At 32.4% G+C, this 15,008-nt stretch overlaps 1 protein-coding gene across 1 annotated transcript in view; it reads right to left on the bottom strand.

Annotated features, from left to right (window-relative positions):
* The window catches only part of LOC145313346 (latrophilin Cirl-like), an 86,132-nt gene that overhangs the window by 34,426 nt on the left and 36,698 nt on the right, over positions 1-15,008 (bottom strand). The gene's annotated exons all lie outside the window — the stretch shown is intronic.

The following is a 15,008-nucleotide window of genomic DNA, read 5'->3' as shown; positions in this document are numbered from 1 at the left end:
AATACATAAAACATCATTAATTTTTTAGTTGGACTGATGAAATTGGGTTGAATATGCTATTGCTATGTATATCTTTATGGCAGTCCCCAATTCAGACCTTTTCAAAGCTATTGACATTCAATCGATATGTCAAATTCAAGGGTTTATGTCATTGTTAACATAATAACGACGCATTTTTGGCAAGGAAGGTTTAGACGAAAATGTGAAAGTTGATTGAAATAACTCTCACACTGTATCTAGAAAAGTTTCGATTCTAAAAATTTTTTTCTATATTTTTTGTCAATCTTAACATAAAATGTATTAATCTAAAAATAGGTCGACACTAAATAGTAACTAATGAATGTGTATCCCAATATTACATCTAATTTATTGTATACATATCTGTAGCGAAGTCACTCTATGCATTAGGTATGTCAGTCACTCTGTAATAAAGATAATTTTATAAATAAGACACTGTCTATTATTAATGGCTTTGATTTAAAAGTAATATACATTATACAAGCATGCACATTGTTAATGAAGATTAACATTGTAAGTAAGGTCTTTTGTAATTTAGACCTTTTATAGCTATGGAGCATTTGTAACATTAGACCTTTTGTAGCCCTAAACCTTTTGTAAATTTGATTCGCTAAAATCATTACTTACTCTTCGCTATCTTTAATTCATTTCAGAATTTAGTTATCTTGTTATTTCTGCGCTACTTATGAATGTGGTTAATGTTATCCTTGTAGTAAATAAATTAAATATATATTTGCCCTTGATTCCTTTTTACCTCTGAGACATGTAGAATAGTATTATTCTTTAAATAGATCTATTCCCATAAATGGGCTGTCAGTCAAAAAAGGAATTTCTAGCAGACAAGCATAGACGTCCATACTTTTTATTTTGGAGGGGTAAAATTTTTTTAAAGGGGGGTAATTGGCTTTGGGGGGGGGGGTAAAATGGCGCGCGAAGCGCGCCGCAAATTTTTTTTACCCCCCCAAAATTTTTACCGCAGGGGTAAAATTAGCTAATTACCCCCCCTGAAATCTGTTGGCAGGGGTAAATTTAGTTTACCCCCCCAACAAAAAATTTACCCCCGGGGTAAAATTTTTGGGGGGGGTAATTTAAATTTTATTAAATATTTAGTATTAAAAATGCGCGCGAAGCGCGCAAAATTTTTTTTTATTAGAGACTTTTTATTTGGGGGGGTATTTACCCCCCAAAAATTGTTTGGGGGGGTAAATTCCCCCTCCTAAATAGTTGGGGGTGCCTACGGCACCCCCAGGGTAGGGGTATATTTTATTGCAAAAATGCAAGGGAAGAAATTTTTGAACTATATCATTTCTTGAAAGCTAATTTTGCCCTAAGAAATTCTACTATCTAAAGCTGACTTATTAAATAAGAAAAAATACTGGCTGTTTGTACAAAATATGCACACATTTTAACCACTAACGTCGCCTTATTCTTCTAACATTGTCTTCTTATTGGTACAACTTACTAATTCAGGATCTAGAACTCCTATATTTATTTTGTAATATTACGAAAATAAATATAGACATGTGTTAGCACAAAACGAACAAGAAAAAAAATTAAGAAAACAGCAAGATTATAAAGTTTTGTTTGTTTCAAACAAAAATGATTCCATTATTTGGTATGTAAAAGACAATCCATTTAACAGATTTTTAATCAGAATTAGGGTTCGCCAATAATCAGAGATTAGAACCTGTTTCTAATATGGAAATTCCTCCCACCATAAAGTACCCGAACGGTTCTAAATCAGCAGCTTACATGCAGCTGTAGAATCCTGATAACATAATAAGTAAATGAAATAATTCCCATTGTATGCACACCCAATGTTAAGGTTATATAATAATATCAATGTGAATAATACCTAGAACCTCAGAGTTAAGGGATAGGATAATGATCTAATAATTAACCCCTCCCCAAAACTACATAATAATAATTTATTGCACCAAATTATAGACAGCTTTCCCCGGTTATTAAAATGAAAGACTTGCACCAGTTTTGTCAGTCCTGGGGTACCAAAAGCCCGGATTAACAAAACTGGCATTAATTTAAAGATTTATATTTTAATATTTGTGCAAATTTGTCTGTAATACTATGCTATACATGATTTTTCAGTACGGCTATAAACCGTTTCTATTCCAGCGGATTATATTCGGTTTTGATGACACACCAGAAAGTGTGATTTTAAGTTAAATTTTAATGAAAAAAGGGTTGTAAATTGTTCTCTTTTTTGTCTATTTACATATCCCGTACCTATGATTGTGAATAATACTGACTTTTTTCTATTTCTAGACATAGAGAGACAGACAAGAATTATATATTATTGTCTTATTGCTGAGAATGGGTTGTAAAAGCATTTATTTTCATATACGAGAATACATTTAATCTTGTAAATGTATTCTTCTATACCTTTTCTTTTATTATTTTATTACATAAATTAAAGGCTTTTTGATGAATTAGAGGTCGTTAGTTGCTTGCTTGTAATTAAATTGTTTCTTCATACCCATGTGGTGCATTTAAACACGTTTGTTTAGAAGTCATTGCCACTTTACTCGCCCTAATGTATTTCACACCTAATAGTTTTACTATTTTTAACGTCTTAAATATGATACAGCTTTGGCAGAATTCAAACCAGTCAGTTAAAGATATGAAATCAATTTGTTAATTTGTAACGTAAATCCTTATGAAAAAAGTAACAGGTTTTCTGTCTGTCTGTACCCAACGATCTTGCTAAAAGCTGAAACGATATGACTCTTCCATACAGTGAAGCTTTACGTTTTAATTGATTTTAAAAAAAACGAAATTTGGTGTGTTCAAAGTGCTCCTAGAGGCCTCTAGGGGCGCAACCGCTATTATAAACTAAAGTGTTCCCTTTATATTGCTTTAAATAAATGTAAACTTTTCTCTAATCCCAAAATGAAATGCGGTGCAGTGTTGGTATTTTATTTATACATATGTGTTGGTATTATATGTCCAGACAGTTAAGACTAAATAAACCATAAACTTTGATAAAAAAGGGATATAGGATACAATTATACGTGAAAATATGGAATATTGACTTTATTTATTGGTCAGTTCGTTCATCCAGTAGGAAGGGGAGATGGTAGAGGAGAATCGGTTTTATATCATTTTATCAGACATGAAAATCTGGTGCAACATACAATTAATAATGTATCGAATCATCGATTGCTAAAATCCATTTGCCATGAGCTCTAAGTAAAAGAAGAGAGAATACCTTAGCCAAGAGACAGACAAAACACATAACCTTGCAAAAAATGTTTTAAAATATTGGAGCGACTTATTCTTTTGGATTACTACGGGTCCCGTATATAAGTACGGGTCTATCCCTTTATACCTTGATCAAAGAGGGGACATCTAAGTCTAGACCTTTTCTGGAAGTCCGGTAAAGTTTAAATTTGTATCAAAACTAAATATTTTAAATTCTTTAATTATTCATATGAAAAATACATTTAAAATTTATACTCAGCCTATGGACAGAGATACAGCATTGGAAGAAAATAATTCATTTTTTTGCAATTCAGCTAAGAATACCAACAATTAAAGGACTGTTATGATGGATTTATTATTACTTTGATCTTACACCAGATTATAATGTGATCTAACAAAATGAAACTTATAGGTGGCTAGAATAACGATCCATTCATCCACCCCCCTCCTCCCATCCCTTTCCCTACTACTTGATAAAAGAAATGCCCAATAAGTGATGTTAGCAACCTAAATAGACTAAATATTTTTCCCTGTCATAATATCCACGTATATTCTGTATACTTGTCATACACTAAAAAAATTACATGTCATCAGAATGATGAAAGGGAAGTTTTCTTTCTGATGGCTCATCCCTCTCCTTGTGTAGACTTCTAATTAATTTGATAGGTGCAAAAAATATGCACACAATTTTTTTACAGGAAAAATTTGAAAAATTAAAATTAATTATCTTTTAATTAAAAAATTGTTAAAAATATGTATAATTTATTTATAGAAGGAGATTATCTAAAAATGAAAGTAAACAATATCATATTTTTCAAAGTAACAAGAACCAAGATATTCATAGCAAGGCTAATAAAGCATATTTTGGTTAATACAGCAAGTGAAGATCTTAATGATCAACCATATAAATTAGGTTCATAGAAATAGTTTAATCTTAATAGGTTATTTTTGGCACCGTTAAAAAATTGTATGTTTTTTCTTGTATGGCTTCGAAACCGATTAATATCCGCTGAATTGGAACTGGTTCTAAGACATACTGAAAAAATATTCTTAATTAATTATAATTAATCTAATATGTCTTTTATTTTACTATCTACGGAAAGCTGTATATAAGACGATGCGAGAAATAATAATTTTGAGAAAGATTAATTTTTCTTTCATATACCTAAACTTGCAACCCTGGTCAAAATACATTAAAGTAAGAAAAGGGGAGAATTAAGTGCGAAGTTATTCTTTTTACACTTATATTGGAGGGAATGAAGTGGCAAAAATATACTCCAACATAATTTATGTATTTTGTGAAGTAGGAGTTTTAAATCTTTGACTAAATAGTAATTAGATAAAAAATAAAATACAGAATTGGAGTGAATTATCAAGAGAAAAAGGGTTTTATGTAGATTAAAAGGTTAGGGTACAGAAGTTAAATTGCTTCAAGGCTAACAAAACTGGTTTTAATCTTATAATTTTTTATTTTACTTTCCTCGGAAAGCTGTCTATAATATGATGCGATAAATAACTATTTTTGTAAACTTTTGCACCCTAACCTTGATAACAATTTTAATATTCGGTTATAAGATAATACGAAGCTTTACATGATATCTAAGTATAGCCAAGAACCGGTTCTAATCCTGCGGATATTAATTGGTTTCGAAGTCATACTGTAATAGTTATTTCTCGTATCGTATTATAAACGGCTTTCCGCCTTCGGCACCTTGGGGCTAAAAAACTAGTTTTAATCTTATGATTGTACATTTCTATATTCGTAGAAAACTGGATATAATACGATGCTAGACATAGTTTTTTCGTATGGATGAGAACCGGTTCCTATCCACCGGATTCGAATGAATACGAGAAAATACTTTAAAGAGACTTTAAACTAATCCTTGTCTTGTATTCAAATAATATTGTTTACTAATCAATTAAAGTATGTATAATTGAATTAGGACTATAAATAAACAAGAACATTTTTATTTGCAATGCAATTTTAGACTTGCTTTGTTATTAATATTTGATCTCTGAATATAACAACTAATTCTTGGATATAATGAACCTCGTCTTATACACACCACTAAAATAAATTGAATATTAGATGAAATGGCAGAAAAAGTCCTTGCTACTCAAATTTTCTGTTTATTTACCATTTTGCTATTATGAGAATGAAATGTAAATAAACAAACAAATTCTCGGAATATGAAAGAGGTCTTGCGTAATATATTTTTGAACAGTAGGGGCTTCGCCCTTAGACTTTTTACTTATTTTCTTACAGAGATAATGGTAGGTAAGGTAACTATTTAATATTAAGAACTCTGAAGACATACAATTACATTTAAAATCAGCTATCTCTGATACAGAAATCCATCCCTTCAGTGAATTCCTAAGCACCCAAGCGAGTTTTAATCAAGGCTTATGAAAGACTTACGCGCGGCAGCCGAGCCAAAATGTTTCTTAATTTTTGGAGAAAAGGAAAATACAAGAAAATCGAGGAAAAATTCCCCCCGCCTTCCTTCTTCCTTAAAAAATCTGAGAATTAAATCACAACCAGCCACAGACGAAGTCAATAATATTATAATAGCCAAGCCGCCTAAAAGATAATTTGTTAAATTTTGTATGTTCAAAATTAACTAATTGAATTTAAGGGGGGTTATTAAAAGAATTATATGAAGGGTTACAATGTTACATACCGTAAATATTAAATTTATAAAGATAATGAACCGAAAAGCATGAAAACTGAGCACAATTCTTTGTATATAGCCAAAAGTTAAACCCGTAGTAAACATTTTAAACTATGAAATAAAATATTTGCATGTTGTGAATATGGAGGGCGAGGGGCAACATAAACCCTAGCAAAAATTGAAGTTAATATTAGGCTTACTTTTTTCATTCTTTGTATCTTAAATGAGTATATTGGCTGCGCCCTTAAAAAAATATCTATGAATTTATCTATGAATGTATCATGAAAGGATCATGAATTTTAAATCATATGTTTTAAAAGGCAATTTCACCTAGGATTTTTAAAAAATCTTTCTCCTGTTATTTGTTCACAACTTCATGAATAAGTTGGTAAAACAAAATTAATAAAAACACTTTTAGACTTTAGTTATTAAGAAATAATTTCATAAAATTTGAAAAGAATGTATTTGATTTTGGTAGGGTAAGGTAATGGATATAGAATACGTGGATATTGTGAGAGGGGAATTTTCGTCGTCAATTTAGGTTGCTAACATAGTCCTCAAATATTGGCCAATACGTTCCTCCATGGTTACTGTTAGGGGAGGGGATAGGGTAAAGTCAAAAGGTGGTTAGGGGAATCGTTCTATTAGCCAGCAGGAAAACACATTTTATCAGGGTATTCGAGAATCTTCCACAATATCCACGAATGCTATATACATTTGAAAAGTGCATACAAAGGCACACAACATACTCATATTAGATGATCAGGCACAAAGAAATGTATGTATGCAAAAATTATGCAAAAATTATATGGACCCTTTTATTCAGCAAAGGGGCCAAAAATGGCGCTCTAAGGATCAACACACAACAAAAGTGTTGTTGGAGATCAAAACAAGGATTACCACATCCGTAAGAGCGAAGCTTACCAATAAAAAGAAGGATAAATAATAATTATAGAGTGAGAGCGCCCTTAAAATAAAATAAATATTATCTAAAATAATTTAAAAACAACTGTGTAACTGTTTAATACGACGTATGTAGTTCTGCTTTAGTAGTTAATTTAAGGATTTTTTTGTTACATTATGTCTAATAGTCCTCAGAATCATGCCTCAAGATAAATCAGATAAATTATATGATTAAATCATGATTACATGATTAAAATTCAAACATTTAAAATGTGAGGACGTACCGACCTTTATTTTAGAGAAGATTAGATAGCTTTAAAAAGAGGGGGGGGGGGACTATGTGGGGGGATGGATAAAACGGTTAAGCGGGGTGTGGGATGTTGTACTCGCGGTTCAGAGGTTAATCATTTAGAAGGAAGTATGATGGAAGGATGGACTAAAAGCTACAAAAACACCCCATGTGAGCAAGCATAAAAGGGTGTGCACAAATAATTGCAAATTTAAGATTTGCATAAAAAGGGACCATGTTAAATCAGTCAACGTTTTTGCTTTTGCATGTTATAACAAAGTGGACATAGATTTTAAAATAGAAAATGACTGAAAATATTTTAAAGCATAAAAGCACAGATTAAAATAATTATTGGGTATTGCTGGCTTTAGGGTTGTCGAGATCGAGTTCGAACCACATCGCGTCATTCTTGACATCTTTTTCTGACAAGTGACATAAGTAGTAAGAGTAGGAGAGGTGGGGATTCCTGTGCTTATTTAATTATAAAATGTCCATTATAGTAATCAAATATAAAACATAACTTTAAGCAACATCATTTGTGGTTTATACCACTTTTATTATTTTAAAAGACAATTTTGATAAATTTTAAAATGGTAATTCTTATATTTTATAAACCTTTTCAAAATGGATAATTGTGAATTTTTAAGCAATACTCAAGATACAGTTGACTCTTGATAAAAAAAAATCCATGAATAATTAACCAGCCATAAACTGAAGACACAAGAATCTTAAGGGATGAACTAATGGAGAAAAATTAATAAAAATCCCCAACAATGATAAACAAAATTACCCCCTCTGTAAATAAATTTTTTGGTTGCAATGTTTGGACATAACTAATTTGAAATCAACAATTCATAAATCATTAAAAATACCCAAAATGAAAACAATAACTCAGTTATAAAACTTTGGATACCAGTGTAATTTTACAGTCCAATGTGCCCTCCCTCCCTGCTGAAGACTAGACTATTTTATTTTGCATAATATTCTAATGTTGTTGTGTTATTTGATCCTCTGGTATAAGCTGATGTAAATCTAATTAAAACCATCAACAAAACTCACGAACACCCTGGTCTTTAGGGTGTAATTAAAAACTGACCAAAAATATTTTTTTACTCGTATCTACTCTTAACATAAATAAGTGTCGGTTCGTTAGTATATCTCGTTGTTTTCTAGAAGTGCTTATCGAGCTATGAACCTCCCCCCCCCCCCCCCCCACCTATATTTTTAATATATTGTAAATAGGAGGGGGAGAGGTTTTTTATGTCCAACCCCTGCGTGGAACCCCAACCCTAAGGGGTCATACCTGGCTCTATTTTTAAATATTTTGGACTTTGGTTTTCTCTATCTTAAAGAAACACTAAAGTGTTGAGGAAAAATCCCCCAAAATGTTGTTATTCATATAAAGTTAGCTATAATACATAAACACACCTATAGTCTTAAGGTTGATGGTCTGCAGATGAGAGATAAAGGTCTAAATCTAAATATAATCTTCTGTTTGAGCTTCACTTAGATATTATGATGAATTAGGAGGACATTCAAAACGGCAAAAAAATGTATGAATAACTACTATTAGCTTTATACTTTTGAAATCGTGTCGTTTAAAATTAGTATAAATTAGTGGTTAAAACGTTTGGACACTCAACTTAATGAACCAACCAATCAAAATTCAATAAAAGTCCCTAAAGTTGTAAGCCAGCGAATAAGAAAACTTTGGTGACTAGTGTAATAAACAGCCCAATGTCCTCTTCCTCCCTGGTTTCTTTCACTATAGATAAAACTTTAGAAAGCAGATATATTTCTACGTTGTTTTGTATGGATACTAATAAACTCTGGTCTATTTAAACAACCAAACTTTTAAGTATCTGGCGGAAGTAATTTTTAAATAGTTTTAACTTTTCAAAGTTAACAGAAAATTTTTAATGGAAAAATACTTAATTCATATTAAAAAATCTTGTTCATACTCAAATTCAGTTCAGGTCTAGAAGTCTAAACAAATCTAGTTGCTATGCTCTGCTAAGCAGCCGCCATAGCAGTCACAACAAAAGTAGCTGATGGCGGCTTGATTTGCTATTTTCCACAAAAAGTATTCAAATTTGAAGCTAAAATATTGTTGAAACTAAGACCAACCCTATGCTGATTTGCATCTAACCTTGAATTTGATCTATCTCTATCTTGGTAAAAAATGGTTAATTTGCCCATTTTTACTATTTTGAAAGTGTGAGGTTTCCGAGTTTTTAAGATTATTTAACCTAACGTAAAAGTTTTATTGATCGTATCAATCAATCATAATTAAATCTTCTAAATATGATATTAAAGATAGAGAAATAGTTATTTATCACATCGTATTACTATTATAGCAGCTTTCCGCGGATATTAAAATAAAGGCCAAAGCTAACAAAATTGGTATTAATTTTATGATTTTTATTTTAATATTCGTGGAAAATTTCTGTAATACGATGCTAAACATCATTTTCCAGTCTGGCTAATAACCTTTTTCCTATACAGCGGATATAAATTGGTTTCGATGCCATACTGGAAAATAATTTAGTATTTAGATTAACTACTTTTTTGGTTATAAAATTAAAAACCTTTCTTTTTTTTCAATGTTTGACATATTTTTTTGGTGCAAAAGGTTCGGCATTGAAAAGGATTCTACAGCCATAAATTCTATTTTTCTATGCAGCAACAAATTTGACAAAAAAGGTATAAAAATGATCAGCAATAAATCCAAGTTTCATCCTTATCTTTGCATTACATGTCTCTAAATGCAATTTTCTGTGTCCTACAGAGTTAAGAAGAGTAATCAAGCGCGTGCATTAAAAAAGTCATATAAATGTTTATATCCAGCCTTCAGCTACACTTATTTCCACAAGATAGCCGCACTATATCTGGACAATTTCAGCTTCTATCACTCAATTTGAGAAAATTCGTAACCGCAATAAAAATTTTGGACAATCTTTAACAACAGTCGAAAAACAGCTAACGGTTACAACTGCCTATTTACAATATTTTTCTATTATCGTTCTAAAAAAAAGCGAATGACAAACCCTTTTAATCCTTATATAAAAGTAACGGTATCTTTGTTTGTGTGTGTTTCTGTCTGTCTGTGTGTACCGTAGGATCTCTGTTACCGCTGAACCGATATGGTTCTCTTTTACAGTTTAGCTTCTCATATGCCCTTGGAAGCGTAACAAATATTTTGTGGAAGAAAAAAATGACCCTCCCCCAAACTTTTTTTAAAACTATAAATCAAAGACCCCTATAGGCATCTTGGGGCGTAGCCGCTAGTTAACAAAAAAGTAAATTAATCTTTGATAACTAAAAAATGTCTAAATTAAACTCTACAATATATGTACAGTTATTTATCCTTTTCAATTAAGGTAAATTTTATGCCTAGAAGATATTTAGTACAATAATGAACAAAAAATAAAGTTGCTGTAATTAAAAATTAGTGCTGCTCGAAAAATCAATTTTAAAAATGACCAAAGGCATAAATTCAAACAGACAATACTGATTGAATTTGCATTAAAATCTTTGTAGTTCAGGTTTTTAATAAACGAAGATTTTATTTTATAATTTCCGTCCAAAGAATTCCTAATCATTAACTCTAATTTATGATGTGTTTATATATGTATGAGTGTGTACGTGCTTTTGAGTGTGTATGTGTATGTTTTTGTGTGTGGGTATCTATAATGATGAAAAATTCGCCACACTCCTTGCTTTCATGCAAAATTGTGAAATGCACCCACAAAATACACAAAAAATTCTGTGTGAAAAATGTGAATGGTTTTAGATATTCATAAACAACAATGTTTGTGTGTGTGTTTGTGTGTGTTATTTGTGTGTGGTTGAGTTTCCATGTAAACAAGACAATAAATATATTCCAGAAACAAGGATGACAACATCCATGAAAGTTTGTAATTTCAAAGTTTTCAAGAATTTCTGTATTTCAAACTTGGTCGTGTTCATGACCACCCCCCCCCCCCCCCATCTCCACGAACAAATCTGATTCAATTTTGTGTTTACCATTCCCCTGAATCAAATCAAAAGTTAAAATCCCAATCACATTTTTGGTTTTTAAAGAATATCTGTAAAAAATCATGCAAGGAAAATATCCAAGGCAAAAAGTACCCGTAACAAAATTGAATTACAATATTAATGTATATACCATATATTTTGAAAAGCTTTACATCTGAGAAAAGTTTGTGGGACAAAGTTGAATAATTATAACTGCACACACACAGAAATATATATCCTGGCATGTGTTAAAATATGCCCAAGCATATTTATATGTGTATTTGTCTTCACTAGGGATGGGAATCCGTCGAATTTATGGGCCGGATTCGGATTCCGGATTCTGAAGGAATCCGTCAAAAAAAGTGACGGATTCTTGCGGATTCCGGATTCTTATTTTTGGCGGATTCCGGATTCTAGCAGTATTTTAAAAGGCCGTCCGTCACAGAGGGATAGCTTTTTTCGTTAATTTATCACTATGTTACTTGGTTGAAGCCTTGATTTGTTTAAAGTGTTGACTTCCAGCATAACTAAAACATTTACATCACATTAGTAATTATTAAAATTTGTTATGTAGAAAATTTTTTTTTGATATTTGCCTTCAAACAGAGGGAGTTGTAAGAAAAAAGACGGTAATTTTAGCCTACTAATTTAGAATCCGGAATCCGCTATAAAAAACGGATTCCGGATCCGGATTCGGATTCCAAAATTGGCCGAAAATTGGGCGGATTCCGGATTCCAGATTCGGATTCCGGATCCGGATTCCCATCACTAGTCTTCACATTTAGATTTTTTATTAATTTCAAAAACCTAAATTGTCATAGTATTTTATGGCATCAAAATCAGTTTTACAAAGCTTAGTTTCCATTAAAAAACGTATTGAGTTTTTTTTGTATAAAGCTTACACAAGGACTCTGGCAGGAAATTGACAACTTATTCATACGTACTGTACTAAATCAATCTTTACGTGGACTAATTTAACCAAATTAGGTTTTTTTTTAGGTTTTTTATAATTCATACAACCCCCTTAAGTTATTCATTACAATAGAATACAATTTTAAAATTTATTTACTGTGTAAATATGCATAAATATGACGTTTTTACTGACAATTAGGTTGATTTTTACTCAAAGCATTTTTCTTGTAGACAATAAAATGATTCTAACTTTCGTTCTATTTAAGATAAATTGATGAAATAAAAAGTATTTTCAATTTTATTATGCTGAGAAGTCACTTATTGGTTTTAAGAAATAATAAACCCCTTTGAGTTGGGGAGGGGGGGGGGGGGGGGCGTTGAGTATCAAAATAATGAAACTAGTGTAAATTTCTTTTTATGGTGGGTTTTAATGATTCATATAGCAGCCAAACTGTTTTTAGGCAATACCCCTTTGTCTGTCTGTCCCTCTGTCTGTCTGTTTTTTGTCTGTCTGTCACTCCACTTGTCAGTCTATCTGTCTAACTGCCTCTTTTTCGGATTTCAATGAATCATTTAGCATAGCCTAATTCTAATTTGTTAATGCCTCAAAAACTGTCTGTCTGTCCGTCTGTCTGTCTATCCCTCCATCTGTCTGATCATTCACAGGTTCTCTATTGGATTTTATTTAATGAATTGTCTATTATGGTCAAACTGTAATTTGATCATTCTTCTTGCCTGTCTGTCTGTCTCGTCTATCTGCTGAGTTTCTACCATTGGTCTAACAGACTGATTCACTTAATTAACCCCTTACGGTCGGGCCCCTTACCGCACCTTAATCAGTCGGGGGGGGGGGGGCGTCCCCCCCCCCTATTATCTCAGTTCCTATTTTTTGACTAAAACAATGCATTTTATCTTACCAAAATACTAAAATATCCTGTAGTAGTACATCCTCATATAAAATGTGTTCAAGTCAATTTCAGGTTCCAGATATGAACCTGCAGATCCTGATCCTCCAGGTCTCCAGAAATCTTTAAAAGGCTCCTCTGGCCGCAATTTTTGACTTAGAGACGTAAAAGGGGGACATAACTGAAGCTTTTTTGATGCTGGGGGGGGGGGGGGTTTCTCCAGAACCACTTGATGAACCGTTCAAATTTTTTGGACTTAAGCTTTTAGGGGTATGAACATATTATGGTTTCAAAGTCAACCCCCCTACCCCCACCCCCAAGTCCCCCGGGGCTCAAAACCGACCTAAAATGAACCTAACCTTAATTTTCTCAGAAACCATTTGACCAATAGGGATGATTTTTTAAACTTAAGTCTTTATGCTTATAAACTAACTTCTAGTTTAGAAGTCACCCCCCTGCAACCAACCCCTAGCCCTCCGGGGCTTAAAAAAATCCTATAAATGAACCTAACCTTATTTTTCTCAGACACCATTTGACCAATAGGGATGATTTCTTAAACTTAAGCTTTTATGAATATAAACTAACTCCTAGATTATAAGTCACCCCCTGCCGCCAACCTCTAGCCCTCCAGGGCTCCAAAAACCCTAAAAATGAACCTACCTTTATTTTTCTCAGAAACCATTTGACCAATAGGGATGATTTCTTAAACTTAAGCTTTTATGGTTATAAACTAACTTTTAGATTTTAAGTCGCCCCCCTGCCGCCAACCCCTAGCCCTCCGGGGCTCCAAAAAATCCTAAAAATGAACCTAACCTTAATTTTCTCAGAAACCATTTGACTAATAGGGATGATTTCTTAAACTTAAGCTTTTATGATTATAAACTAACTCCTAGATTATAAGTCACCCCCTTGAAAATAAAGGTTAGGTTCATTTTTATGGGTTTTTTTGATCTCCGGAGGACTAGGGGTTAGCAGCAGGGGGGTGACTTCTATACCAAAAGCTAGTTTATAACCATAAAGGCTTAAGTTTAAGAATTCATCTCTATTGGTCAAATGGTTTCTGAGAAAATTAAGGTTAGGTTCATTTTTAGGGTTTTTTTGAGCCCCGGAGGGCTAGGAGTAGGCGGCAGGGGGGTGACTTCTAAACTAGAAGTTAGTTTATAACCATAAAAGCTTAAGTTTAAGAAATCATCCCTATTGGTCAAATGGTTTCTGAGAAAATTAAGGTTATGTTCATTTTTAGGGGGGTTTTGAGCCCCAGGGGGCTAGGGGATGGGGGTAGGGGGTTGACTTTGAAACCATAAGATGTTCATACCCCTGAAAGCTTAAGTCCAAAAAATTTGCATGGTTCATCAAGTGGTTCCGGAGAACCCCCCCCCCCCCCCTCCCAGCATCAAAAAAGCTTCAGTTACGTCCCCCTTTTAAACGTAAGCTTTTCTTATATGTCAACATAACATATCTAAATTTCATAGAGATCCACAGCCGTTTTCCCTGCTGACCGCCTGCTGCGGCCGCTGAAATTTATATTTGATATTTCTAATATAAAATTTACTTAAAGATAAACATTTTCTGTAAAAAAATTGTTCTTCTAGCTTCAAAAATAAGAAAATTACAGATGTTTAAAATTTTTAAGTAAAAAAGGTTGTTAAATAAAAAGGTGAACTAAGCAAAAATTGACTTTGACTTATAAAAGGTCGGAAATTTATTATCAAACAGGGGACTTGCACAAAAAAGATTTAGCCCTCTAGGTCTAATAGGAACTGAGATAATAGGGGGGGAGCGTTGAACGCCCACCCCATCACCAACCGATTAAGGTGCGGCAAGGGGCCCGACTGTTAAGGGTTTATTAATACATATTTAATAATTCATATTAAAATCGATAATACTGTAAAAATGGTTGAATGCTTGTTTCAATAGAAAATTAGATTTAACTAATAATAATGTTGAATCTTGTACCAGGAGATAAACAAATAACCTTGTGTTGCAATAAAAAATAAAAAAAATTATCCAATTTACTTATGAAAAAAAGTGTAATACTGTATCTATAATCTTTTTGTACATAAATGATAATAA

This window comes from Acartia tonsa, chromosome 3 (genome assembly GCF_053477335.1).
Source record: "Acartia tonsa isolate MP-2025a chromosome 3, ASM5347733v1, whole genome shotgun sequence".
In the NCBI taxonomy this organism is placed as follows: domain Eukaryota; kingdom Metazoa; phylum Arthropoda; class Copepoda; order Calanoida; family Acartiidae; genus Acartia; species Acartia tonsa.
Note: the sequence above shows the minus strand (reverse complement) of the source record. Positions and strands in the feature narration are given on the sequence as shown.